Source organism: Heptranchias perlo, chromosome 27 (assembly GCF_035084215.1).
Source record: "Heptranchias perlo isolate sHepPer1 chromosome 27, sHepPer1.hap1, whole genome shotgun sequence".
Lineage (NCBI taxonomy): Eukaryota > Metazoa > Chordata > Chondrichthyes > Hexanchiformes > Hexanchidae > Heptranchias > Heptranchias perlo.
The window spans coordinates 12,397,873-12,422,500 of record NC_090351.1 but is presented as its reverse complement, the minus strand read 5'-3'; the positions used below and the strand labels follow the sequence as shown (position 1 = coordinate 12,422,500).

At 40.8% G+C, this 24,628-nt stretch overlaps 1 protein-coding gene across 8 annotated transcripts in view; it reads right to left on the bottom strand.

The window, feature by feature from the left end:
* The window catches only part of LOC137344410 (ankyrin repeat and SAM domain-containing protein 1A-like), a 345,223-nt gene that overhangs the window by 309,992 nt on the left and 10,603 nt on the right, over positions 1-24,628 (bottom strand). The window contains exon 2 of one of the 8 annotated variants that reach the window (XM_068007350.1): positions 9,486-9,555. The exons of the other annotated variants lie outside the window; for them this stretch is intronic. The gene's annotated coding sequence lies outside the window, so the exon portion shown is untranslated. The remainder of the gene's footprint in view (positions 1-9,485; positions 9,556-24,628) is intronic. 8 annotated transcript variants of the gene reach the window in all.

Genomic DNA, 24,628 nt, shown 5'->3' with positions numbered 1-24,628 from the left:
ACAAGAGCCAAAAATAATGTGCCATTCAGTTTATCAATTAAAATTTGTTACTGCAAGTCTTAATATTTGTGCCAGCTTTCCCTTGCATTAAAATAGTTAGGCTTCCTCAGCAGCTTTTCAGAATCTCACTGATTAACTACTACAGATAATACTCGTGGTAATCCTTTCCAAAACCACATTCTTGTCTCTAAGGTTTCAAACTCAACTAGACAGCTCTTTGGATTTAAATCCAATTTCCTGCTGCATGTGTCAGAAAAAAACTGGTTGAATGATTTAAGAAATCAAGTGTTCAAATAGGTGATTTTACATAAAAGCAGAAGGAATGTGTCCAGAGACATTCCTATCAATGATGTATGTTGTTGCTCCATGTCTATAGAGTGGTCTTGATGGGCCAGATGGTCTTTTCCCATCCTTCGTTTTGTACATTACGAAAATCTACTTTAGGTTTAGAAGAGACGCAGATTACTTCCCTACACAGTAGTGTCCTAACAAGATCAGACCAACTTCTGTCAGATTACAAAAATGTCTGACATATGCGCCACACTCTGAGAGGGTTGAGGTTGGAAAACCTAAAGAAATCCCAAGCTTTAGTCACTCCTCACAGAAGGTGATGGAAGGGGTACAGAGAATATTGGGACAGTATGCTCTTGACCACATTATGCAGCAGAATGCAGGATGAAGAGCTCAAAATGCACCCCACACCAATTCTGGTTGAGGGAATGTGGCTAAAAACATTCCCATCTACTCTGCAGAACAATGATATCCACCAAATTATCCAATCTTTACCAGTTTTTGGGAACGGAATATATGCGGTCATCAAATCAGTGCTGTAAACATTTTATTCTATCCCATTAGTCTTTTCAATTAGCTTATCTTATTCCCTTTCACCAGTGAGGTGGATATTTGGAATGTTTGTTTGTTAAGGTTCATGATGCAAAAGAGAGTTTAATGCTGGACTCCTCTGCGATTGGAAAAAAAAAAATCAAACCTGTGACCATACACATCCAAAAGCATATTGGTTCTATCCAAGCCAGGGTACTAGTGCGTTTTCCAGGTTTATTAACAATAAATCAACTTATTCCTCACCCCAAATGCCATTTATAGGATGCATGTGATCTCAGAAATAATTTCTCTCTTAGGGCTGCTTCCTTTTCTCCAAGTTGTCTCAGTTCCTCCAAACCTCTCCATTCTACTTTCCCTTGCCCCACTTTACCCCATCAAACAACTGTCTGGTTAATATCTCCTTCTTGGTCTTGTGTTTCTGGCACTTTATCTGCATCTAAACTGCTGGTATGTGTTTCCTCTTATAGGTTTCCTACACCCTCTCTACTACTATCTTTAATTGCAGAATATGGCAAATACATGGAGTTAAATGGTATTGCACAGCTGCTTCACCCATGAGGTCACTTTTACACACACCTCTACCTTCCACAATATTTCCTTCCCCCCCCCCCAAAGAAGGAAAATGGTTACTTTAAGTAGGTTATTTAGCCATACAATTTGCACTGTACATGTAGCGATTATTGGGTGGAAGTGAAATGGAAGTTTTGGTACCCATAAACAAAAACATCACACTTTTTAGATAAAATTTAATTACTTTCAATTTATTGCTACCAACATACGCTAAAGAAAAGCAACACAGATAAATGAGTGAAAATCTTAATAGTGACCTAAAATAAAAAGAAAAAAAAATCTATTGTCTCCTCCCTAGCATCACAAAAGAGTTTTACACATGAACTGTGCAGTAACTGGATAACACACTCGCAACACCAGACTAAACTGTCTGAAGTCGACCTGTAGTTTAAGTTATTATTTGTTCATTCTATATGTCTTTTGCCGACAGCCAACAGCCCTGAAGATCAAAATTTCAACACATTGCAAACGATTCCAATAGAGACTCTTGAGCCAGACTCTGCACACTACTTTCCCTCACATTCCCCAAGAAATCTCTGTCCACGTTCAACATTCTTTTCATTTGACAGTATTTCTGCCACACCCTTACAAAGTTCCACAGTGCTATGTTACACTACACATAGATAACACTATCAGACTTCCAAATACAACATGATCAAGCCAACTCCCAATCTATTTTAGCTTTCTTCAAGTCCACCAAAGACTGAATAAAATGACATTAGGATATCCTCGGTGGTTAGTAACATGGAAACACATTTCACTTTGGCAACGCTGAATGTTTTACAGTTGCCCAGCCACCCAAAAGCAACTGACTGAAAGGTGAGACAGAGCTGATGTTGCTGCCTTTGACTCCTAGCACCTTCAAGTCTCTTGGGAGCCAGCAGATGGGTTAAAATTAGCAAATTCATAACTTTCTACAGTACTGTGTAAAGCAAAATCATATGGAAGAGTTATCAACTCCCTAGCTTCTGTCATAACATATATCTGATAGCTTCCTAGTGAAAGTGCTGGACCCAATAATTTTTTTAAAATGTTAAATATTTTAACAAAAATTAAAGTTATGATAATAAGATAGCATTCTATTTCCAGTCTGAGAAAGCATAGATCAGTTGCCATTCTCTAAATTATCCCCTTTCTAAACTAGTAACAAACACTAGGGGGGTGATTTTAGGAGGCAATTGCGGGTGCGTTGGGGGCAGTGGTGGCTCCGAAAATCGCGGAAATCGCGGAAATCCCATTCGGGTTCGGAAGCTGGCTCCAACCCGCCGATTTCAGAGTTTCCCAGAGACCCACTTGTGTGCACGCGGGTGACCCGAAAATTGAAGTGCCGCCGGCAATTAAAGCCAGCAGGATGACAGTTAAAGAGCCAAATGTATCTCATTGAGGTACTTAAGGCACTTTACCTGTGACAGATTAAGTACTTAGAAAGATTTTTTAAACTTACCTGGGCAGCTTGCCCACCACTTCTGATTCACACCTGATGAAACCAAGCACGAAGGGCCGGTTCAGGAAAAAAGAAACTAAATAAATTAAATTAAAAAACCATCGAAGTGAAAACACTAAATGAACCTACCTTTGCATCCAGCTCCAATGTCCGATGTCCCCCCCTTCACCCCCCCGATAATCCCCTCTCCCCCCATCTCCCCCCTCCCCGGCCCCCCAGCCTGTCAATCAGGCTGACTGCCAGGCGCAAAACCCAGAGAGGAGGTTAATCATCATCCAATCAACATGCGATCGTGTCAAAAACAGAAAGTTTTGTTCATGTGGGTTTGCCACACGCACATTCTTCACCACTACCTACCCCGCCCCGCCCCCCCCCCCCCCCCCCCCATCCCCGCTACCATTGTAAAATCGAGCCCTATGTGTCGGCTATTAGCTATGTGCACAGTTTGGTTCAGAAATACCAAGTCAGTTGAGGTGACTGAAAGGAAAATAGATATTTATACTTGAGAACTAAGTATATTAAGAGATATGGAGGAAGGCAGGGGATTAAAAAAAATACAGCTGCCATGTCTAACCAAATGGCCTTATCCTGCTTCTACGTGGTGTTGTTGGTTCTTTAATTGCTCTATACCACGGCCTCTTGTCCCTACGCCCCCAATCCCAAGAATACCGATCAAAGCCATGTCTCGGATTATAATTTTTGGAAAAAGTTATCAGTCCTGATAATGTATAAAATGGAATTCATAAAAATCATGAAAAGACTTTTAGTAAAAACAAAGCTGCCTTTATTTTGTGCATTGCTCTCTCATCATCTCATCTCTCCTCTTAAGCCCTTCACAACTTTTCTCTTTCCATGCCACCCTTTCCCTTCCTTAGATTTCTCTTCTTCCTTCTCTCTTCCTCCTTATTTTCTCTGCAACTGCAGATAGGGAGAAGCAGCAGCACTGGGACTCTGATTTGCAAGTAGTGACATGTACCTCCCACTCCCAATGGCTCACTCTCCCTCTAGTCAGGACCTGCAGTATCACAGATTCCAACTGCTATGAGTGGGCAGAAATGTTTTTTTTTAAAAAACTTTCCACCGAAAGATCAACTATTTCTACCAACAGGTTTTTAGGGCTACCTCACTCATCTGTTGCCAATGTCTGGTTTTTCAGTCAATATTTTTTTTCTTGGCAAGCTGCCTATTTTTAAGAAAAAATACAGCAAAGTAATTTTCATGAAAATAGCCTAGATTCTGTCTGGTTTTCTGGTCACTACCATTTTAGAGCTGATTCCAATTGACCACAAGCCAGCCAGTCAGGCCAAGGCCCAGCCATATCAGGAGGCACATGACAGAAACAGCCTGAGCACACGTGGCACAGATTGAGGTGCATCAGCCACTGCCATGAAGTGCTAACAGCAAGGACAACAACTCCCATCATGCTGCTTTCCAACATACATAGTGACGCCAATGAATCCGATGGCCTGTTCGCAGGCCTCATTTATTTACAAAATGTTACTATAAATCAATACTTTGCTGCATAAATTGAACTTAGGGTACATCAGGGAATAGTTCTGGCTTTCAATTTTTCATGGTGTGCATACCCACAGAAAAATATGCCAGAACATCAGGACAAAAAAATACAATGAGAAGACTGGCTATTGAAGAAAGTCTGATCACGACAGGAATACTGGCAAAAGCACAATTGTTACTGATAGCCTGTAAGCTATAGGAGTTGGTACAAAATACATACGATGATCCTCAGCGTGTGGCACTTCCAGGTTAATGAAGTACATTGATTTTAAATGTAACTCTTGTTTTTCCTTAATATTTAGCAAAATGTAACCATTGCATCATCTCTATAATTGTCTGTGAATTTTCATTCTTGTCAGAACACACGAGAAAATCCCAGGAAATTAACTTGCAAGCAAATAACACTGCAATGAAATATGATGAGGAAAATGTGCAGTCTGAATTAAAATTTGAAAAAGATATGGGAACATTAGAACAGTAAAAAGTTAATTTAAGTTCTACTTTCTAATTGAAAACATTATTAATTCAGCAGTCTCAGGAAGTAATTTATTTTTATTTGAAGGCTGTTCTATCAGTTCAGTGTGCAAATGCAATACAACGCCCAAATACAAGAGGCTTCACTTCTAATTTGCACTGATCTCTAAACAGCACATGGAAGTAGATTAGATTGAATAGAGTATAAAAAAACAACTATCAGGAGTTCTTAACAATGGAACTGACTGGGAAATGACTTACTCTGTCAGAATTCTGTGCTTTGATCGGCTATAAATTTATCTGGAATCAGTTGTCAGTGAATCAACCCAGTGCCTTTTTCAAAAGTAAGTGCATGGAGTTCTGCATGTGGTATGAGCTATTTTCATTGGCAGTTCACAAGGGCAATTTCTCCAGACATCTGGCCAGTTCCAATTTTTCCCACAGTTAACAGCTATGTTCCAATGAGTTTGGTAAGGGCTGTCTGAAGTGACTTTCCCAGGATATTTACAAGGAGTATAAAACTCCACATTTCCTTCTATCCCACCCCAGTAAGAATATGAAGTTTTATCACAAAACTGAACCACATTTTAAGTGAAAAGCAATACTGAAAAAATGTCACTGTTAGGATTTTCTCAGATGTTACAGGAAGTTATGTTGAGCCTTTACAAAACACTGATTCAGCCACAACTGGAGTATTGTGTCCAATTCTGGGCAAAGCACTTTAGGAAGGATGTGAAGGCCTTGGAGAGGGTGCAGAAAAGATTTACTAGAATGATTCCAGGGATGAGGGACTTCGGTTATGTGGATAGACTGGTGAAGCTGGGGTTGTTCCCCTGAGAGCAAAGAAGGTTGAGAGGAGATTTGATAGATGTGTTCAAAATCATGAAGGGTTTAGATAAAGTAAATAAAGAGAAACTGTTCCCATTGGCGGAAAGGTCGAGAACCAGAGGACATAGATTTACGGTGACTGGCAAAAGAACTAAAGGTGACATGAGGGAAGACAGCAAGTAGTTATGATGTGGAATGCGCTGCCTGAAAGGGTGGTGGAAGCAAAGTCAATCGTGGCTTCCAAAAAGGAATTGGATAAGTACCTGAAGGGAAAAAAATTGCAGGGCTACAGGGAAGGAGTGGGGGAATGGGACTAACTAGATTGCTCTTACAAAGAGCTGGCACACGCTCGATGGGCCGAATGGCCTCCTTCTGTGCTGTAACCATTCTGAGATAATTCAAAAGGAGCTGTATCAAAGAGTGCACAACACTTGCACTTATCACTGTGCTATCACATATACTTACAAAACCATTGATCTGTGTATGAATAGCTGAGAACTGCACTAATTAAACTGCTTTTAAAAGGCACTTCGAACAAGCATGGTGCAGTGCAGGTCTGTCCAAACTGAAGACCCAATGGAGTTGATTTTTTCTGATTAGTTTTATGTGGTGGTGGTAATTTATTAAGTAGTTCCTGCTATGCTGCTGATGGACTGATGCAACTTATCTTTTAATACTTCACCATCTTCCCTCCTTTAAATTAAAACAAATTCAAACACACAGCAATTGAGAATAGCAGAACTGGGGATGATGCAACTGGTCAAGAATAACTGGTGTTTCACACATTCCAGACAGGATCAGCCAAGAGTACAAAAACATTTACTTCATAGGAGACATTTCTTAAAACTGCAAATACACAATTGTTCCCTTTCTCCTCCTCCCTTCCCCATCAGCTACTCTCTGATATTATACCCAAATGGTCATCTTTTTATGTTTGAGCCTAGACAACAAGCATCATCAGTAAGATCATCGCAGCCTAGCCTGACCATGCCCTCACATGCCATACATATGTGCACTCTCCTACTGTGGTCACTGGATAGCACTTACGAATCAAGGAACCCGAGCTAATTTTTCCCCTTCCTCGAAAGGGACAACAAGGCAAAATGTAATGCCCTAATTACTACCTTGAGTGAGATCAGGTAACAACAGCACAGGCCAGGAACCAATCATGGGGCCATCTGGTCTGCATAGCTTTTTACCCAGGCCACAGCTTTACAGCTTTTGTAGAAACATGGATAGAATTGTGGAATTGAATCCACAAAACACAGGGAAAAATCCCCAAATCCAATGTAATAAAAATGGAATGTGATTTCTTCAGTCATCATAGACCAGTGATCCTGCCTATTAGTTTACCAGAGGATAATCATTTCTAATGGAGAGGGCTGAAGTGCCATTTGAACAGCAGCTGGTGTTTTGTTTCACTAATTGCACTGAGGTTCCCAAGAACACTATGATCTTTTTGGGCTTGTGCACTTTTCTAGTTCTACTGCAGAATATATCTTTTCAAAAAGTGTTTAGAAAAAGAATCTTACAAATATTATAATAAAAGATGTGCAGTTTGAAAGCTGCAACGTCTCAGTAGTCAAAGAGGTTAAATCATAAGCCAGTCATTGGTAAAGCACTAATCTTCAACAGGAATTTTATTTGCTGGCTAGACAGTATTTACTGATCTCTAACTGTGAACGGCCAAGAATCAGACTGTTTTAATTATTTCATTTTAATCATTCTTATAACCAGACTGTTAAGATCGAAACAACTTGATTGTAGGATTTTTCTATACGTAGTCTTGCTGACTAGACAGTACAAATGTGGACTATGAAGAAAAGTGAAGGATAAAAAAGGTCATTTAGTTCAAAGCTCATCTCTTTAATACAAGAACTAGCAGTAATATTGTGCCACTAATATAAAGAACATCCTAAAGCACTTCACAGATAGGCTTATGGAAAATGGACATCAAGTCAGGGAAGGAGATTAGGATGGGCGACCAAAATCTTGATTGAAGAAATGTTTTTTTGAGCATGTTTTTAAAAAGGTCCAGAGCTGCAGGAGTAGTAGTAGAATAACTCTCCCATAACTAGGTTCCCAGTTTTCTGTCAAATTGGAATCTAATCCCACTGATGAGGCAGCTTTAAACCCAACTTTACCTTGGCAATGCTCATCAATTTTTCAAAAAGTCATGTATTGCTATAATTTCTTCTTTAACTTATTCCTTCATCTGATCAAATTATCACTGGTTACTCACTCAAAATAACTCTCTTTTTACTATGGCATATTCTCAATCTGTCCGGTTCCACTTGCCCCCATGTTCTCGCAACAGACCATTACTGAGCATATCTAGTCTGTCCCATGGATACACCATGGAAATAAATTCAGGCTGCATAAAGGGTAATGCACAGATTAAGTTTCCTTGGTCGATCCAATCCTTGATGGAGGAGTATGAACACTCACAACCCTTTCATCGCCAAGAATTGTAGGGAGCATTTTAAAAAAAAATTAAATGCATGCACTAAATAAAAGTTTATAAATAATTTGAAAATCCGGCAAGAAAACAAATGTCCAAATATCTACAATGGAAATCCCCCTTGGGGAATGCTAACTTTTGACAAAAAGACAATTATACGGTATAAATGGATTCAACTTTAAATCAACAACAAATCAAACCTGTAAATGCCACTCAACCAATACTAAAATTTAATTTCAAATTGAAGCCTTTCAGGGCTCAAAATGGTAGGCCTGTTAAGGGATGAAATATATTTTCAGTTATTCCTTTAATCTATTATACAGAGTATACTATTCTTCAGCAATATGCAATGAAATAAAAGTTATTTCAGTTACAATCATAAGGTACACTAATTCAGTTCTATATCCATCATAACAACAGTAATATAAATGTGTTAAAATAGAATAAAATGGTAGTGTCCACCATGGCAAACTCTACATGAAACTAAAATACACACACATCTCCAATGTAAAAAAACAGATGCCATGCACTGCACAGTCTAAGAATTAACAAATTCAAGGGAAGGGATTTTGACAGGAGAATCAGTAAATTCATATGGTCATTTTGTTTGAGGGCCTAAAGATAACCCTTAGTTTGACACACACATGTGCAAAGTGGGATTATTACATCACACACAAGAATAAAGCATACACAAACTTTACTTGGCTTCACAGCAACACACCTCTGCCGACTACATAGTAAGAATAGGCAATTTAGCACAGCAATAAATCGTGTTTCAGGAAACCATCATTCTTGTATGTGGTCAAATAGACATGTTGACCGATTGCTGTACATCTGTGTGGAAGCCAACCTTAGAACTCAAAACAGTTCGAATAACAACAAAATAAAGTTAAGTTCTCATTTCCATTAAAGAAACTACTCAAAAGCAAGCATAACCGCCAAGGCACAACACAACAGCTTTCACAGCACATCACTTCGCACACACTGCTTTCAAAACAGTATCCACTGGATTCTCCAAATAAAACGGAGAGCAGAGGGGAAAAGGAATCACAGATCCCTAATGCAGGCTAGCAGAAACTAAACCAGTCACCACTCGGCACTTGAGACTATTTAAGGATATTCAGGAACAGTAAGTTGAAACTTGTCACTTTATAATCTGCTTTCGATTTAAAGACGAAAGCTTGTTTGGGGGGGGGGGGGGGGGGGTGCCAGGGGAAAGAGTGAGAAACAGAAGCAAAGCAATACAATACAATGCTCAAAGCAATTATGACAAAGCTTTGAGGCAGTCTAGGGACTAAGCAAATTAGGTGTTCTATTGTATTTCAGCTTTTCATAACAGTTACACATCACCTGAGCCAGGTTTATCAGTGGGTGAACCCCACTGGGCCTCATCTTCATTAAACCAGCATTGCATAAAGGCCTAGGTAAAACCAAAAAAAAAGTCCATCAATAACGCATAGTAACGAATGCTTTCCCCCATTTATACCCTACACACACACACTTTAACGGGCATATTGCAACGTGCACAATTGTTTGAAGTTACAGTTTACAACTTCATTTGAGCTGCCAAAAATTCGCATAGCAGGGGAAGGTTGGCCAAGGCCAGCAATCAGGAAATCCTCACCACTGGCCTATAAGAGCAGGCTGAGCAGCCTTGAGAGGGGATTTATTTTTATATTCTCCTCCAATTTTGCCTCCTCCCCTCCTGAAGACAATGATTCCTTAACTGGGATATGCATGGGAGTCACTGCCAGTACTGCAGCCAAGTGTTCTTTATTTTTGTGCGACCTTCCCCAGTCAGTGTTGGTAGACTATCCAACAGTGGAGGATTTGAACCCAACCCTGCCCTCTGCCCATCCACACACATTCACTTCCAGCAGGGTCACTGCACAACAATCAGGAGCCATAGTCCTGGTTCACTGTTCCCCTGTTTAACCCAGGTGTTCTATAGCCAACTGTAGCATCCCTATCCCAGCTGACATTAGCTAATACAGGTACGGTAGCATCGTGGTTATGTTACTAAACGAGTAATCCAGAGGCCTGGACTAATAATCCGGAGTCATGAGTTCAAACCCCACCACGGCAGCTGGAGAATTTAAATTCGATTAATTAAATAAATAAACATTCTGGAATTAAAATACTAGTATCAGTAATGGTGGCCATGAAACTACATGCCCTTTAGGGAAGGAAACCTGCTGTCCTTACCCAGTCTGGCCTATACGTGACTCCAGACCCACAGCAATGTGGTTGATTCTTAATTGCCCTCTGAAATGGCCTAGCAAGCCACTCAGTTGTAAAATCTCGCTAAAAGTCATAAGAAGAATAAAACCGGACGGACCACCTGGCATCGGACCACTAGGCACCGGACACGACAAAGGCAAACCAAGCCCAGTCGACCCTGCAAAGTCCTCCTCACTAACATCTAGGGACTTGTGCCAAAATTGGGAGAGCTGTCCCAAAGACTAGTCATGCAACAGCCTGACATAGCCATTATCACAGAATCTTACCTTTCAGCCAACTTCCCAGACTCTTCCATCACCATCCCTGGCTATGTCCTGTCCCACTGGCAGGACAGACCCACCAGAGGTGGCGGTACAGTGATATACAGTCAGGAGGGAGTGGCCCTAGGAGTCCTTAACATTGATTCTGGACCCTATGAAATCTCATGGCATCAGGTCAAACATGGGCAAGGAAACCTCCTGCTGATTACCACCTACCGTCCTCCCTCAACTGATGAATCAGTCCTCCTCCATGTTGAACACCACTTGGAGGAAGCACTGAGGGTAGCAAGGGCACAGAATGTACTCTGGGTGGGGGACTTCAATGTCCATCACCAAGATTGGCTTGGTAGCACCACTACTGACCGAGCTGGCCGAGTCCTGAAGGACATAGCTGCCAGACTGGGCCTGCGGCATTTGGTGAGCGAACTAACACGAGGGAAAAACTTACTTGACCTCATCCTCACCAATCTACCTGTTGCAAATGCATCTGTCCATGACAGTATTGGTAGGAGTGACCACCGCACAGTCCTCGTGCAGACGAAGTCAAGTCTTCGCACTGAGGACACCATCCAATGTGATGTGTGGCACTACCACCATGCTAAATGGGATAGATTCAGAACAGATCTTGCAGCTCAAAACTGGGCATCCATGAGGCACTGTGGGCCATCAGCAGCAGAATTGTATTCCAGCACAATCTGTAACCTCATGGCCCGGCATATTCCTCTACCATTACCAACAAACCAGGGGACCAACCCTGGTTCAATGAGGCTTGGGCTGATAAGTGGCAAGTAACATTCGCGCCAGACAAATGCCAGACAATGACCATCTCCAACAAGAGAGAGTCTAACCACCTCCCCTTGACATTCAACAGCATTACCATCACCGAATCCCTCCCATCAACATCCTGTGGGGCACCATTGACCAGAAACTTAACTGCCACATAAATACTGTGGCTACAAGAGCAGGTCAGAGGCTGGGTATTCTGCAGCGAGTGACTCACCAAAGCCTTTCCACCATCTACAAGGCACAAGTCAGGAGTGTGATGGAATACTCTCCACTTGCCTGGATGAGTGCAGCTCCAACAACACTCAAAAAGCTCGATACCATCCAGGAAAAAGCAGCCCGCTTGATTGACACCCCATCCACCACCCTAAACATTCACTTCCTTCACCACCGGCACACAGTGGCTGCAGTGTGTACCATCCACAGGATGCACTGCAGCAACTCGCCAAGGCTTCTTCGACAGCACCTCCCAAACCCACGACCTCTACCACTTAGAAGGACAAGAGCAGCAGGTACATGGGAACAACACCACCTGCACATTCCCTCCAAGTCACACACCATCCTGACTTGGAAATATATCGTCGTTGGGTCAAAATCCTGGAACTCCCTTCCTAACAACACTGTGGGAGAACCTTCACCACACGAACTGCAGCGGTTCAAGAAGGCGGCTCACCACCACCTTCTCAAGGGCAATTAGGGAAGGGCAATAAATGCTGGCCTCACCAGCTACGTCCACATCCCATGAACTAATAAAAAAGTCAGCAAGGGCTTGAAGGATTGAACCAAGGGCCGGGATTGAACGAAGGACCTTGCTGTTCTCGGTGGCCTACATGCGCTAAATTTATCTCAGATGGTCAACAACAACAACTTGCATTTAACATAGTAAAACATCCCAAGGCGCTTCACAGGAGCATTATCAAACAAAATACGACACCGAGCCATCTAAGGAGGTATTAGGACATGTGGCCAAAAGCTTGGTCAAAGAGGTCGGTTTAAAGGAGCGTCTTAAAGGAAGAGGGAGAGGTAAAGAGACAAAGAGGTTTAGGGAGGGAATTCCAGAGCTTAGGGCCTAGGCAGCTGAAGGCACGGCCGCCAATGGTGGAGCGATTAAAATTGGGGATGCGCAAGAGGGAAGAATTGGAGGAGGGCAGAGATACTGGAGGATTGTAGGGCTGAAGGAGGTTACAGAGATGGTGGTGGGGGGGCGGGGGGGACGAGGCCATGGAAGGATTTGAAAACAAGGTCAAGCAGAATTTTTTTTGAAAAATAGAATCCTGTTGCCTTGGAACTTTTCACTAATATTGAGTGTTAACATAAACTGTACTCTGACTGCTGGATTACCTAACTGTACACACTGTAGCAATTTCATGAAATACATCCTAATACCTACCCCAATTTAACCAAGGACTTTGAAAATACTGTATTACCTGCCAACGACTGTGTTCTTTTCTCAACATTGTCAGCATATCCCTTGGAATAATATTTTATTGCTATGAGTTGTACAGGTCACTTCCATGGACTTAGGTATGTTAATTCGAACATTAAACTGTACAGAGGAGCAATAATCCACAAAGAAAACAATTATTTTACAGTTAATTGAAAGCTGCTATTTTCAAAAAGCAGTGAGAAAAAAACAATACCTTTTCAAAATGAAAATTATGTACAAAGCCCCACAAATCATTAACATAGATTTCATATATGAAGTTCAAGTACTTTGCTTCCTCTAAAGGTAAAAATCTTACTTTACCAACTTTGCAAAATATACTTGGAGTGCAAGGGCCATTTCCAAATCGACATGACCAGAACTTACACAGCTGCTATCTTTCACATATTATCCACCCCAATTACCACATCTAACAAAGCTATCCCTGCACACATAGGGAAGTTCAGAAATAGCATAGTCCCTATCGCAGAACTCCAGCAAACTGCACTCCACCAATTGCTCGACAAGTTTATCCAGTGAACGGCTGAGCCATATAAAGCAGCAAAGTCCCAAAGTCGATCCTGGTCTGTGCTCACCTGGGACAGCAGAAAGACTGCTACAATTGGCCTCAGTATCTCCATGGGTTACAGGCAGAAAGAAAGAAAAGCCTGGATCCAGATCTTCATCACTAGTCAGCGACTATGCTGCAAGTGTGCATATGCGGATGCTAAGGAAGAACAGTTACCAGGCTCAGCTGTAATGCTTCCTGTGACCAAACAACATCCAATAACTTCTATAAATATCAGCTGCTTGACATAGAGCGGAGGAGGACCAACACCCATTAAACCACAAGAAACTAATGCGTTTGCAGGGGGAAGGGAAGGAAAGGAAAAACTGGCAAAAGAGGAAAAATGGCAAACGTATGCAATTAAAAACTCAATGAATCTGACAAGTGATGACACAGCTCAATATTTCATTGTCAAAACAGTATTGTTACTGATTAGTGATATCTTTACAAAACTTACAAACCGGAGTGAAATGACCACATTTTATGTAATGGATTCATTCAGATGAATACAATCGCAGCTTTAGGACATTCTCTCCATAATCCAACGTGAGAATTTTTAAGAAGTGTGCTGAATTGAATCACTTAATCGCTGCTGAAATTTTACACGGAATATTGTTTAAAACAAAGAGCTTTAATATTGTACAGTCTTGATCGTTTTACCACGATGCATGTATGTTAGTTTGGGGATTATGAAGCATAACTGATTATTAGTGCAACAAAATATTTGGACCAAAGTCTGTGCGGCAGGACTTCAACCACATTAACAAACTTAATATCCTGTGGCGCATGGGTAGGATATGCATATACATCTAAAGATGGTAACCATAATTGAATTTCCAGAAAGTACACAGGAACCAATGACAAAGACAGAAATAGGTTTGAGGTCTCAAAAGCTGTTTAAGGAGTTAGACACTAGATAGAAAAGTAAGTCCTCAGGGGTGGGAATCGCTGGACAGGTTAAAGAGAGGAAGATTAGGAAGGTTGTGTGGCTGCAGAGCTGATGCAGAAAGGAAGGGTCCACATTTTAGGGGCACTGGAGTGATTTCTGGAACAAGGGAAGGCTATACCAAAGGGACAATCTTCACCTGAACCAAAACTGCACCAACAACCTTGCAGAGAAGGTAAACAGAACAGCAGAGAAGGATTTAAACTAATATGGTCGGGAGTGAAGAAAATCTCAGTTTGAGGCTAGAAATAAATAGTGAGAAAATATTATGAAGAAAAAGGGGAAGAAACACTAAAAGGGTCGGTGTGGATGGAACACGCGCATCAAGAAATTAAATAAGGAAACCAGGAAAAAGAATAGCAGTCAACATTCCAAAATTTGGGAGTCAGGGCTGAGTGGTATGTACATGAATGCACAAAGAATTCTAAACAAAATTAGAGAGTTAGAAGCATTATTAACTATGGAGGGATACAATACAGCAGCTATAACATAGATGTGCCTTAAATTTGGCCTGGACTTGGAACTTAATTATAACATTTTCAGGAGAGATAGGAAAATTAAAAAGGGCGAGGCAGTGTTAGTAAAGGATTATATTACAGTGCTAGTATATAACAATGACCTAGAGGGTTGCGTTAAGACAGAATCTATACGGATGGAGCTCAGAAATCGGAAGGGAAACTCCTGGTGTGCGTTACAGGCCATCAAACAGTGGAGGTGAAATAGAGGTGGAAATCTGCAGACAGTTCAGTGAGATATGGAAGAACAGGACGGAGATCAGCCATGATCTTATTGAATGGTGGAGCAGGCTCGAAGGGCCGTATGGCCTACTCCTGCTCCTATTTCTTATGTTCTTATGTAGGACAATAAAAATAGGTGATTTAAACTGTCCCAAGATAGACTGGAATAAAAGTAATGCATGTGGTCAGAAATGGGGAACATTTCTGAGACTGCATCCAGGACTATGTCCTAGACCAGTAGTTTTCTGGTCCAACAAGGAAAGAAATGTTTGAGGGTGCAATTGTTCTGAGAAATGAAATGGGGCAAATAATAGATGAGAATTGAAGAACAATTGGGAAATAGTGACCACAGCATAATCAGGTTCAATGCAAGAACAGAAAAGGACAATGAAGAGTCAAAAAGAAAGGTGCTGGACTGTAAAAATGCCAAGTTCAGTGAGATAAAAAAGGGAACAAAAGCAAAATATTGCAGATGCTAGAAATCTGGGGGGAAGCAATTAAAAATGCCAGAAACACTCAGGAGGTCAGGCAGCATCGGTGGAGAGAGAAACAGAGTTGGCGTTTCAGGTCGATGACCTTTCATCAGAACTAGACGATGTTAGAGATGAACAGCTTTTAAGCAAGTACAGAGCCAGGGAAAAGGAGGCAGGAAAAGAACAAAAGGGAGAGATCTGTGATAGGATGTAGGGTAGGAGCGACTAAATGACAAAAGTGATGATGCTGCAAGGCAAAAGGAAGTAATAATGAGAGAAGCATAGAAACAAACGATGGGTCCAGAGGAGGTATAAATGGTTGTTGCAGAATAGCAGAAGGGGAGGGAAGCATGGCAAAGAGGAGGAGGCTTCCGTGGCCCAGGAACATGGCAGGAGAAAGGCAGATCGACCCCCAGGGATGTGGACCATCCCACTGGCCATGTACAGATAGGGGATCCTCATCCCAACCACCAGCCCACTGTTCCTCCACTCCCAGTGGCTCTAATGAAGCCATCCTCCATCACTAACACCTGCTCTCCGAAAGAAAATGGTGGTTAAGGCCTAAAGTTGTTAAACTCAATGTTACAGCCGAAAGTGCCTCGTAGAAAGATGCGGTGCTGTTCCTTGAGCTTCACTGGAACAGTTGGAGGCCAAGGACAGAGAGGTCAGAGTAGAAGTGGGATGGAGAATTGAAATAGCAAGCTACCGGAAGCTCAAGGTCACACTTGCAGACTGAACGGAGGTGTTCAACAAAGCGATCACCCAATCTGCAATTGGTCTCCCCAATATAGATTGGCGATCTAGCTCTGGCCCAAATTAACTGGTAGACAGGTCGATAAATCAGCAGTGGGTCATTTCTCAATACAAGATAGATAGAGTAGAAAATAAATATATTTCTATAAAGGTAAAAGTGGGTTCCAATGTATAGAGCTCCGTGGATAAAGAATTAAAGAAACTTAAAAGGGAGGCATATGATAAAGTTAGGGTTAACATATTAAAGATAGTCAGAAAGAACAGAGAAAGTGTAGAAGGTGAAAACAGAGTTTAGAAGGTCTAAAAGGGGACTATGAAAACAAACTGGCAAATAATATAAAAGGGAAATAGCACAGGCATTTATAATCATGGAAAAACTAAGAATAGTTAAAGGGAATAGAGTCACTAAGGGATGAAATGGGGAATCTAATTGTGGAGGACAAATATATGGCAGAGATATTGAATAAATATTTAACTTTTTTTTTTACAAATCATAGTGGAAGTGAGAACGTAGGTGTACTAGAGGAGGATATGGAACAATTCCTAGACCTAACTGTAGAAAAGGAAATGGTTCTGAAAAGGTTAGCAGAACTCAAGGTATATAAATCATTAGGTCATGCACCATAGGCTTTTGAAAGATGTCAGAGAGGTCATAGCAGAGACTCTGGCCACAATTTTATAATCTTCCTTAAATATGCAAATTCTGCACGAGACTGGAAAGTAGCATGTGTTCAAGAAAGGAAGAGGAAAAACCAGGTCACAATAAACTAGTTAGTTTAAGATCAGTTGTGGGCAAACTCTTAGAAACCATAGTTTGAAATTCGTAAGCATTTAGAAATGCATGGGTTAAACAACAACAACAACAACTTGCATTTATATAGCACCTCTAACGTAGCAAAATATCCGAAGGTGCTTCACAGGAGCAATTTGCAAACAAAATTTGACACCGAACCACATAAGGAGATATTAGGACAGGTGACCAAAAGCTTGATCAAATAGGTTGGTTTTAAGGTGCGTCTTAAAAGGAGAGAGGCGGAGAAGTTTAGGGAAAGAATTCCACAGCTTAGGGCCGTCAATGGTGGAACAATTAAAATTGGGGATGTGCAAGTGGCAAGAATTGGAGGAGCACGGAGATCTCAAAGGGTGGTAGGGCTGGAGGAGGTTACAGAGGTAGGGAGGGGCGAGGTCATGGAGGGATTTGAAAACAACGATGAGAATTTTAAAATTGAGGTGTTCCCGCAGCAGAAGCCAATATAGGTCAGCGAGCACAGGGGTGGTGGGTGAACGAGACTGTGCGAGTTAGGATATGGGCAGCAGAGTTTTGGTTGAGCTTAAGTTTATGGAGGGTGGAAGATGGGAGGCCAGCCAGGAGAGCTTTGGAGTATTCAAGTCTAGAGGTAACAAAGGCATGGATGAGGGTTTCAGCAGCAGATGAGCTGAGGCAGGGGTAGAGACGGGCGATGTTACAGAGGTGGAAGTAGGCGGTCTTGGTGATAGAGTAGATATTTGGTCGGAAGCTCATCTCAGGGTCAAATAGGACTCCAAGGTTGCAAACGATCTGGTTCAGCCTCTGACAGTGACCAGGGAGACGGACAGAATCGGTGGTAAGGGAACGGAGTTTGTGGCGGGGACTGAATACAGTGGCTTCAGTCTTCCCATTCCCAATATTTAGTTGGAGAAAATTTTTGCTCGGACAAGCAGTGTGACAAATCAGAGACAGGAGAGGTCGAGGGAGGTGGTGGTGAGGTAGAGCTGGGTGTCATCAGCGTACATGTGGAATCCGACATTGTGTTTTCGGATGATGCAGCTGAGGGGCAGCATGTAGATGAGAAATAGGAGGGGCCAAGGATAGATACTTGGGGGAACTCCAGAGGTAACGGTGTGAGAGTAGGAAGAGAAGCCATTGCAGTTGATTCTTTGGCTATGACCGGATAGATAAGAATGGAACCAGGCAAGCACAATCTCACCAAGCTGGATGACGGAGGAAAGCCATTGGAGGAGGATGGTATGGTCAACCGTGTCAAAGGAAAATCAGCAAAGATTTGTTAAAGACAAGTCATTTTTTACAAATTTAACAGGAATTTTTTGGATATTTAAAGGGATGTAGTAGATGTAGTGTATATGGATTTTCAGAAGGTATTTAATGGGATATTTTACAAAATGCTTGTTAGAAAAATTCAAGAATATGAAGCAAGAGAAAATCTAGCAGCATGGACAGAAAATTGGTTCATGGACTTGAAACACAAACTCAAAATCTGCTGACAGAAAAGTAGCAGGTTTGCCAACAGTGAGGATGGCTATAAAAGACTTCAAGAAGACAGACAAGTTAGCAGAATTGGCAATTGCAATTTAATGTGGATAAATATACAGTAATACATTTTGGAGAGACAAAAACAAGGAATGGGAATATACGCTTTATGAAAAGACACTTAAGGATGTGGATGAACAGAGACCTGAAAGTGTGATTTCAGGTAGAAAGAGCTATTAAAAAGAGCAGTAGAATTTTGGGTTTTATAAATAGGGAGAGGCATAACAGTACAAGAGTAAAGATGTAACCATGAACCTATACAAACATCCAATAGGCCACTGATAGAGTATAGTGTGCAGTTTTGATCTTATAATAGAAAGGGCATTAAAAAGTTATAGAGACTATACAGCACAGATTTACCAGGATGGTACTTTGCCACAGGGAGTAGTTGAGGCAGAGGAAGATCAAAACTATTCCACTCTCCCTATAGTGTTGTGATTGCTCCAGCAAAGAGCCAGCACAGACACAAAGGGCCAAATGGCCTTCTTCAATGCTGTAAATTTCTAGGGTTCTATGGAAAGATCATCTCTGCTGACCACAAGCTTAATATTTTTCTTCTGATAGCAGTTCCAGAATATGAGCTGGTTCCCATCGTCCCACAATTGCACTGTTTATACTGTATGGTAGAGTAATAACTGTGTCTGCCATTCTGACCGTGAACCTTCCTGATGTCAGGCCAACAGGGTAAAAGTATTGTTACTGGCCTGCACAAGCAGGTTGAAGAGTTAGCCTCATGCCAATCCCATCCAGTTACCTTTGTACTACCACTGACACTGCCTCTGAAAGCAGGGAGGCAGTTACAGATGCCTTCAGAAGCACCAATATCACCTAATTTATACAGGCTCTGGAGGCAGCTGTGATAAAATGAGGAATTAAGTCCTTGGATATCTGAACAAAACTAGCCAAGTACTCAAGTTTTAATAAGTAACCCTCCATGGAGTCTATTTAGATCTTTGCTGCTTATCGCAAGACAATCAAGGATATCACAGAAGGCCATTCTATCAACATACCTGTTTGAGCTATCCACTGTAATCCCATTTCCCTATATCCTTTTATATTTTTCCTCTTCAAATACTTAACCAATTCCCTTTTAAATTATTAGCATGGACATGTGAGATTACCACACACACCTGCTCCCCAGCTGGATTCTCAGATCAGAAATCTCCAATGTAGAGACCGTGGACTCAATTTCCACAGTACTCAAGATGATTCATACCATAATCACTGCACGTACAGTTGTAGACAGAAGTCGTCAAATTATTTAACCGAGTTACTAGTCCAAAATCAGTGACTAAAGATTATTTGTATTAGCTGTTTACTCAACTGTGTCATCATCTACACAAGAAATCACATAGCACTATACTCTCATTCCACCAGAAGAAAATCTCCCCATCCCAATATAGTATTTTAAATAGATGACTAAATATTGTGTGGCAATAAATCACCTGTGGCATTGCTTACAAGGCTTTTTTAAAAAGGGAGCAGAACCAGAGCAGTTGTAGCAGACATTAAAGATCTCATTACTATTTTATTTAGCTCTCTCGTTGTCCTCAACCAACAACAAAAAAAACAATACAATGAACTTACAATACATGCACTTCATTGCTGTTTGTGAAATCTTGCTCTGTGCAAAATGGCTGCCACATTTGCCTACGTATCAAAAGTAATTTATTTAGATCTGAGAATTTTATAAAGACTGCAAAAAAAAAAATCACATTGCATTTTTAACAGAAATATTTCATTGAATATGGCACTTCAAAACCCACCTCAAAAAAAACCTCAATATCAATTATTACTTGCAGGCTTAGTTATCTTATTTACATATTATGTAGGTTAAAGTAACACATCTGAAGTTTATCATTACTATAACTGAAGCAGATTTCAGATAGCATCCCTTGCCCCACCTATACCTTATCTGCTGAACGGCAAGTGTACTAATTAGTGTATGTCGTCTGAAGTGATTAATCACCTGCCACATAGATGAAAGAGGGATCAAACCTCTACACACCCTAATTCTAAGCATCTTTATGCTGATAAGTGCAGCCAACCACAGATCTGCAGTTCTCCCGCCACTAACAGCACCGTCTTGTATAAAGCAGACGACCTCCAGACCGGACAGCAGAGATACAGAATTTTCAAGGTTTCATAAGCTGTTGGTCTCCATTTCACTTTTAATGGCCATATTTTTTTCAGAAGCTGCAGCACCAACTTAAAAGTGACACATGGAGGTCACAGATCTCCATGTGAGTGCCATTCTCCCAGGACTGCATAATTAACACAAAAATAAAAATGCCTTCTGATAACTGTGAAGTGCAGACCCATGTACTAAGGGAATCATACAGAAATCCACATTTAGCCTCACATTCAGATCTAAGATTCCCCTAGTCAGACGGTTTGGCTTGAATGGAAAGAGATGATAGGAGGAAGGGAAAATTCAGAAACATCACCCACTCCTTTCTCATTAAGAATCAGTTTATACTGCAACCTGAGCATCATGGCTAGGTAGTTTCCTCTTTGCAGCGCTAAAATTGCTGTAGGACTCTGGAGTCAGGAGTCAGGGCCCCCCCCCCCACAGAATTGATTACATGGAGAAGCAGCAAGACCTGCCCCCCACCCCGTAAAAGGTAGACTCACATTGGTATTACATGGGCTTGATACCACATGGAGCCTAACTCCAGTACAGTGTCAAATCTGGTTCAAAAAATGAATGAGATCTCTTGGACCTCCACAGCACTTTTTAAAAAGTGTTCCTCGAGCTCACTTAGATGTTAAAAGAGTGCAATCTCAAACTCATGGTTCCAAGATAAGTGCACAATTAGTGCACTTCACTGCAATTGATAAAGAAAAGAGCAGATACTGTGAAGATACTTACAGGTCATCTGCCCATTTTCTTGGAAGGAATCTTACAACACCAGGTTATAGTCCAACAGTTTTATTTGAAAATCACAAGCTTTCGGAGGCTTTCTCCTTCGTCAGGTGAGTGTCGGATTCCTTGAAAGTTACCACATATATAGTCAGAGATACATAGTTCTCCTCTTTTGGGGAAACAAATGTTGTATGGAGATTAGCAGACCATGGTTTAATAATGGAGATGGCTGAGTAGTTTGGAATTTTACTTCACTACCTTTGAGAATCTCAATGTTTTGAAACAGAATTTCTCTCAGATGACTAAATGCACTAGGTCAAATAGGCAGATTGTATGTGATCTGTGCAAAGAAGAGACTTGATAAGTTAAATTGACTTTTCTCATTCAATGCTTCATGCATTTTCATTAAAAAAAAGTGAAGAAACCCATCATCCGGTTTCAAAAGTACAAAAATGAAAAGTATGAACTAATGACCAGTATTCTACACTGGGGTTCATTTCTAGAGGGATAGAATTGAAAAGCAGAGAAGTTATGTTAAACTTGTATAGAACCTTGGTTAGACCACACTTGGAGTAGTGTGCACAGTTCTGGTCTCCATGTTATAAAAAGGGATTTGGAGGCACTGGAGGAGGTGCAAAAAAGATTCACAAGGGTGATACCAGAACTGAGAGGTTATACCTATCAGGAAAGATTGAACAGGCTGGGGCACTTTTCGTTAGGAAAGAGAAGGCTGAGGGGTAACCTGAAAGAGGTCTTTAAAATTATGAAAGGGTTTGATAGGGTAGACGTAGAGATGTTTCCACTTGTGGGGCAAGTCCAAAACTAGGGGCCATAAATATAAGATAGTCACTCATAAATTCAATAGGAAATTCAGGAGAAATTTCTTTACCCAGAGAGTGGGTAGAATGTGGAAGTCACTACCCCAAGAAGTAGTTGAGATGAATAGCATAGATGCATTTAAGGGGATGCTAGATAAACACGAGGGAGAAAGGAATAAAAGGTTGTGCTGATAGGGTTACATGAAGAGGAATGGGAGGAGACTCATGTGACGCATGAACATCGGCATGGACCAGTTGGGCTGAATGGCCTGTTTCTGTGCTGTACATTCCATGTAATACTGCCCATATCATTCATTCCTAAAATGTAGTTTACTACATGCTATATAATTCACTGTAGCCTTGAACATTTATCAAGAAAGGGCAAAACTGTTTACTTTAGACCCTGATTTGGAGATGCCGGTGATGGACTGGGGTGGACAAATGTAAGGAGTCTTACAACACCATGTTATAGTCCAACAGCTTTATTGGAATCACAAGCTTTCAGAGCTTTCCTCCTTCGTCACTCACCGGACGAAGGAGGAAAGCTCCGAAAGCTTGTGATTCCAATAAAGCTGTTGGACTATAACATGGTGTTGTAAGACTCCTTACATTACTTTAGACCCATTATTGGACAAATTTTCACATTAATTTTCAGTACTCTCCCTTGCAAAGGCAAAAGGCCATGTATGAGAATATTTGTTATCTCTCCCATTGGGACACTTTTTTGACATGCAGAGATTTATGCAGATTAACTAGTCTTTCAAAACTTCTCCAACTTAAATACATAAACCTGCGGAGAGTACCCAATGCCGATTTAAAAGCCATTGTGACATGGCAATTATAGTTTTATTTTAATTTCAAATAGGAAGGCTGGTCAGCTTCTGGTCAGATAAGCTTAGGGGGATAAAAAAAACATACGTTTCCCTTAACTTATGAAACAGGGATGCGTATGGAACAGGTAAATGTGCACCACTTCCGTAATGCACACCCTGTATGACAATAACCACATTAATCAAATGTTAACTGTACCATTTGCATCAGAGTATACAGACATTAAAATTATCATAGCTGAGAACTGTAGCAACAGTTCTCATTGAAAGCTAATGAATTATGAAAAGTCCTTCAGTTGTGTATAAATTATTCTAATTCTGGTTTGGAACATTACCACAGCATAGGATTTTTTTCCAGAAATGATATGCATAGAAAAAGGGTATGCATTTTGAAAGTTGAAAAAGCTTAAGATTAAATCACACCATTTTCACAGACAATTTCAATCAAATCAAATACCACACAAAAACAGAACTAAACCCAATGTAAATTACACACATTTTGCTGCAGATGTAATCAACCATTCTTTCTGAAGCCTTCAGAGCCACACAAAGTTTGAATCCATGTTCTTATTATTTACATAGATTTCGAATTACTAATAACAGATCTTGATGTTCTGAGTTGGGATCTATTCACCAATGGTGCAAGAGTCTTGAAACAGCCTTTTTCAACTCCTAGGCTCCAAAAAAAGAAATACGGCAAACCAATAAGAATTAAAAGAAAAATATGACTGAGTTGCCGAGTCCTCGACAGACAACTTTTGGGATATAGTCCCCCCACAGCCACAGGTTGGACAACCCTAGTTTAGGATAAGCAATGGTTAAAAGTAATCAAGTCTTTTTACTGATTGCAATTAGTTATCAAAGCTGCACACGAGCTCTTAATAACTTTGCATCATATATAAAAAAACTGCACAGAAATGGTCCTGTTAAATTCTGTAGCTGGTTGGCTTGAATTTGAGTAGCACTGTACAGAAGCATGCGATAGGAACAATTATAATATAGTCAAAAGCTTCAGGAAACATCAACCACTACAATTCCGACTGCATATGTGGTTTTAATTTAGTTTCTTTGTCATCTTTTTTTTGGCCTGGCAATGATTGAGTGATTTTCAACAAGATGCATGATTGTGACATAATTATGACACAATTATCAAGACATAATCTATGATTTGCAGGAAATACTATAGCTATTTTATGTAACAATGTTTTTTTAAAAACTTAAATGATTATTTTAATTGAATATTTTTGCAAATGTAAATACAACAATTTCTGACTTTCTGTATGTTTATCCGGATGCTTCACCGCATAATGCCACATTCCCACAGCTCTTCATTACTGAATAAATGCCTAACCTGAACAATTGGCTCCAATGAAATCCTGGTCATTTTCATACAAGAAGCCATGAAAGGATAGTTTGCATTTACAGTACTAAAATGATGGGGTGAAGATGGATTAGAGATGTGCATATACTGTTGATAGTGTTTCTGT